Source organism: Dermacentor albipictus, chromosome 1 (genome assembly GCF_038994185.2).
Source record: "Dermacentor albipictus isolate Rhodes 1998 colony chromosome 1, USDA_Dalb.pri_finalv2, whole genome shotgun sequence".
Lineage (NCBI taxonomy): Eukaryota > Metazoa > Arthropoda > Arachnida > Ixodida > Ixodidae > Dermacentor > Dermacentor albipictus.
The window spans coordinates 256,286,553-256,292,366 of record NC_091821.1 but is presented as its reverse complement, the minus strand read 5'-3'; the positions used below and the strand labels follow the sequence as shown (position 1 = coordinate 256,292,366).

General features: G+C 45.3%; 1 non-coding gene across 1 annotated transcript; it reads left to right on the top strand.

Annotated features, from left to right (window-relative positions):
* The first annotated feature begins 747 nt into the window (after positions 1–747).
* Positions 748–820, top strand: TRNAS-CGA (transfer RNA serine (anticodon CGA)). The gene has a single exon. It is a non-coding gene; the product is annotated as a tRNA-Ser (tRNA).
* Positions 821–5,814: the final 4,994 nt, after the last annotated feature.

Sequence of the window (5,814 nt, the reverse complement as noted above, 5' to 3'; positions counted from 1 at the left end):
TATTTAATCCATTGCCGTAAATTCCCAGTGTGAGAAGTATCAATTGGGACTCTACGCAATGTTTTTCTTTTCATCCTTTGTTTTAGTCAAGCAACTACGTATTACGTGAAATTTACGATTGTTTTATGGTAGTTCTTGAACATTGCATATTATTACAATAATAAGCTCTATAAATATATGAAAAACAATATTCGTCCGAAGTGAAGATGGCAAGGCTATGCTCACCAAAAGACTGAGTGTTTGCCTTGCCGACGTCAGGATGATGACTCGCTGGTTTTCATGTCATAATCCTGCAACAATTGTTTTCCTTGGGACTTTGTGCGAACGAGTAATTGCGATTATGGCTTACTTTTTTATGTGCACGTACTTTATTATCATTGTAATTCCTCTTCGTTCGTCTTAAGTCATCACATTGTATTTTGCTCACGCATATTTTTTATCTGTGATGAGAAAACAAAACAAAAAAAACCCTGCGTTTGATATACAAAACAGGTCCTTGTGGTACTGTTACGCCCATATTTTATTGTTTTGCATGCATCGCAGGGATGGTTTGACAAAGAGTTCCTGCCATTTTGTTTATATATATATATATATATATATATATATATATATATATATATATATATATATATATAGTCATATCATAAGAAGCCAACAAACAGTGACACCAAGGACCACATAGGGGGAATTACTATTACTATTCTACTAGGACACACAAATACCCAAGAAAGTGGATGGGAAAACAGCGCCGCGGTAGCTCAATTGGTAGAGCATCGCACGCGAAATGCGAAGGTTGTGGGTTCGGTTCCCACCTGCGGCAAGTTGTTTTTTCATCCACTTTAATTTCCATTAATACTTCGTTTCTTTATTTCATTTATTAGGCACTAGTAATTTCCCCTATGTGGTCCTTGGTGTCAATGTTTGTTGGCTTCTTATGATATGACTAATAAAATCGGGACCCTCGGTTTACCTCCTTCCTTCTCGTTTATATATATATATATATATATATATATATATATATATATATATATATATATATATATATATATTGTTCTACTGACTTCCTGTTCTGATGTATAATGCTTGAATTTGTTAGACAAAGGGGTTTGCTTTGTACTTCATGACGCCATGCTAGATCGATATCAATCGATGTTGTGTGTTCCCAAGTGGAATTACATTTTTTTTTTCAAATCGCATTGAAAGTAAGGTGCACAGTCCTCCTCGGAAATTTGGCAACACACGCATTCGTGCCTGCGTTCACAGAGACTTACGTACAAGTTTTCATATTACACGAATCTTGCGAGCGAATGCCTGTTTAAACATTGCGCCGTTATACTCTTCTGGATACTAATACCACATGGATTATTGCCAGCGCCGTAATCCAGGTGGCAATTAAAGCCATAAGCTTTAATTCACCCCTTCTGTTATGGGCCAACAGGTCGTTTTGTTTGCTCCCACTCTAAGGCGAATTGCTGTCACAACTTCCATTTCTTCGCGCTAGGAAAATGCGTGAAGGTTTCAAGTTTTCTCGAGAGTCTAGCGTGCCTCCAAGCGGCAGCGTTCGCTAACTCAGCGCCGAGCTGCTCTCGAGCACAAGCTAGACACGAGGCAGTCGATTGGGTACACGCAAGTACACACGTACGCACTTCGCGCAGCGCAAACACATCCGAGTTGTTGAATCGGCAGTTACATAGTGCTGCACGCACGCAAGCGCATCGCCTTTGGCGTGTACCTGGGGAAACCTTCATCGCAGCCTTTCCACGCTGGGCAAGTGTCTTTAGGAAGCCAAATAAAGTATCTAATCATGCAATGCAATAGAAATAATTCGCGAAGCCAGTTGATCTGTGCAAGCTGCGGCAGTGTTTTTGCCTACGAGTACAATGCATGGCCGTGGACAACACTCAAAGAAAGCTCTGACACGTATATAAACGTCGTGTACATTACGTATACATTATTGGCGAGACAAAGAATTCTTTTTGTGCTAGTACTCGACATTAAAAGGAATTTGTCCATCAAACTAGCCTGGAAAGCCTTCTTATAACTGGAAGCAGGCAGCCAACCCGAAGCCACAAAACAAGCGCGCAGTTACGGGCCGCAAAACGCACAAAAAACGTCTGCTTCTGCCGTTTCATAGTGTTTCATCATCGCTCTTAGCGCAGCACAGAATTATCAAGCCTTAAATACGATGAGAATTCGTGTACAAACATCCAACAAGAATTTTAGTGTCCCACCTCGCTTACGAGCCAACCACCAAACTGTGAGGGCGAGCTACGAAAGAAAGAGTGAGCTGCAAGAAGGCCAGGTGAAGAATAGGCCAGGCGAGAAGAAATGTCGCTACCTTTTAGTTTTATTCAGGGACCTTAGTGCGATATGTGTGCTACTCTGGCTAGTGCGCTACTATGGCGCCATCTCGTATCCATCGTCGCCACACTAGGCTTTTCTTCTCACGCTTTCGCCAAACCCTGCTTCGCTTTCCGCCTCATGGTTTCGCTACACCCTCCTCTCCACTTTTCTCCTCGCGTCGTTCATCCCCCGCTGCGCCCCACGTCCGCTTTCATTTTTCAGAGTGCTCGTTCGCTCGGTTACACCGCCGCCACGGACTTCGCCGCTCGCCGAGGGAACGGGCACCTACAAACTGCGCTCTAAAATGTTACGTTTAACGCATTTGAAAGAAAGGTGTTGCCATGAGAACGCACCACGTCTGCACTGTTCGCATTCGACATTGCGTGGACAGCTAATACCCGAAAGAGGAGACGCGTCCGTGATGCGTCCCCGAAACGTGCGGCAAGCGGCTTGCACCGAGTGAGTAGATAAATTGTGAGACAGTAACGGCATTGCGATATCAGGTTGATAATAATAAGCGGCACTGGCGCGTAACATTGTCCAGTATTCTGCGTTTGCAACGAGAAGCGGCGTGCGCAGGGTGCGCTCGTGTTAACATACGTGGCTTTATCTCGACATTTTATTGCCTGCTGCTCTCGCGCGTTTCACGCCATCTTTGTTCACCGATTGTGATCGAGCAAGCTCGGGGGAGCGAGGGACTCGGCATCCTGCATAGCACCCAAGGGACCGATATTCGCTAAAACCACTTACGCTAGAATTGTTCGCATGAGAAAATTGCAGCCACTCCTGATGCAGGGCATATTTGCTGTGTATATAGGTTTGTGTCGTACTTAAATGTATTTGGATATGAGTCGTACTTCTCTGTGCCGCCGTGCACTTCTCCTATAAGCACTCTTCCCTGGACAAGCGCCACACACCGCCTTCGTGCTCGTGACGAAACTGACCGCTACAGGAGCCGATGCTGCGCTACCGTCACCCGCCGCTGCTACCTCGCGAACTCAAACGCGTTTCGCATCGTTATTTAGGCTCGAACGTTGCTCACTTCTGAACCAGTGATATACAGTAAACAAGAATGACGTTGTTTAGTGTAAAGAATTTGTGACCAAACTAAAGCAGCGCGACGAAATAGAAGACTCAAGATACACATAGGCGCTGCGCCTCTGTGGGTCTCGAGTGTTCCCTTTGGTCCATGCCTTTACTATTCCTAAATGTCGAACCAATTAACCCAACCCTCCGTCTTTGGACCAACATCTTCTTCGATTTGTTCAGTGGCAACAGCACATGTGCAAAGATTTATTCACACAAACTAGCGTTTAATAAGAAAGGCATCTAGAATATGTTCGTTTACTTCAGTGCAATTGCGCATTGCTTTTGAATACTGCTTTCCGGCACAACTTTTGATGCATCAAATTCACAGACGAGAAACTGCTAGCGGCAAAAGCGAGATGGCAAGCCACATGCTCTTAGAACGAAGGGCGCCTGCTTTAAAACGTCACCTTGAAGAAACCACTCGAAACGGGAAACGCTACCGGAATTCGTGCAGCGAATGCAACGTAAGTTACAAAAAAAGACAGACGTATCATGTTTTATGAAAACTAGAGAGGTTAAACTGTAGAAAGTTCAGAGCTTCAACTTCAGAGCCCTTATTATCAACGGGTCTCCTCACCGTGGTGGCTGACCAAGGCCATGACATTCTGCTGCTGCCTAGTGGGTTCGACTTCCATCCGCGGCTGCCCAAAATAAAAGAAATGCTGTCCAAAATAAAAGTATTCTGTGCATTGAGTGCGTGGTAAAGAGATCCAGATCGTCAAAATTCTTACGGAGTGCTCCAGTGTGGCTTCCTCGACAGCTCAATGTGCAGTTCCAGGATGTTAAATCCCCCGATTTAATTTTTAAAGCACCTCGCACGCAAGAGCGGTTCGTAAGATCAGGCATCGGCCAATCCTCAGTGATCGATGGACACGATCAGTTCAAAGCGATCAAGCCAGTGACACACACACAAACACGCGCACGCGCGCACGCACACGCACGCACTCACTCTGAGCATTAAGTTATTACAAGAATGAAATAAATCCAGTCGTTATCAAGCCCCTTTACGTAACAAAAACTCAGAGCCCTTCCACTCTGAAGAAGGATGGCCAGCGAAGCTGCGTATGTGGGCCCCTCAATGGCGAACTGCACCTCCGTGGCGGGTCGGCCCGGCATTGCACTATCTTCGGGATGGGCCCACGTATGGGGAGTCGTGTGTCTATACACGGACCTGGGGGAACTAGCTCTTAACAGCTTCGCTATAAAATTGGTTACGTCTTTGTGTTTCTTAATAAATAAATAAATTGATTGATTAATGACGATGACGAACGCGGGAGCACTCGCACGATTCATACGCGCGGTAAGGCCGTGGGGCGCCAAGGAACCAGCTGTGGAAGAAGACGACGGTGCTGGGGCCACTTCTGATGATGATAGTTTTGTGCTAACACACAGAGACGGTCCTGAGGAAAGAAGCCCTGAACAGCTTCGCTGCAAAACAAAACACTGTCATACGACCTCGTTGTTCTTGAACTGCATAGCTTCAGGCGGACAAGAATGGTTGAGAGAAATGCCGAACCACCGCGAACAAACAACACCATATTCCTGGAACAAATATTTCAGTTATGTGGGATATGGCAGCGTCCTAGCGAAGCTTCTGATTGCGTTTTCAGTTTGATTTGTGTTTCGGTCTGATCACTGAATTATTTTGTTTTTGTGCTGCTCTTAGTACTGCGAGTTTGCGTCCGATCAGTGCTGGGCAGTATCGAAGATACATGTATCTTAGATACTACCTTAGATACTCTTTAGGTATCTTGTATCTGTATTGTGATACGACTGGCAACACGTGTATCAATATCTCTTTCCCATACACGAAATATTGTATAGCGTCTGCGTCAGGCGACGAGTCCTCAGAAGACAGCTTTCGACGTGTCCTGTACCGAAAGGCCAAACCAAGAATTATGAATGCATATTTGGCATCAAGTTGGACCACCGTGAAAACTGCGCCTCAGCAATGGCGTCACTACATCCTGTTTGTGCCACAGAATGCTATTGACAACCTACGCGTCCTCAACAGGCAAGCCCTTTCCGTGTATCTAGATAACACCCTACCGAATGAAATCAAGGATGTCAGGATAAACACTTGGAGAAACATCTTGGCAATCGATGTGATGAACCCGAGTGCTCTGAATACACTACAACATGTAACGCAGCTGGGTATCATCAATGTCTGATCCATCGTGCCAGCGAATGGTGCCACAATAACAGGAGTCATCTATGACATTGACAATGAAATACCTAACGCAGACCTCCGAGTTCTCATAAAACCAGCAAGTGGACACAGCGTCATTGTGCATGTTGGTCGCCTCGGTAACACCCGTTGTGTAAGGATAACGTTCAAAGGTGGCTGTCTTCTCTCTTACGTGAAGGTTGGCCCCTTTCGCC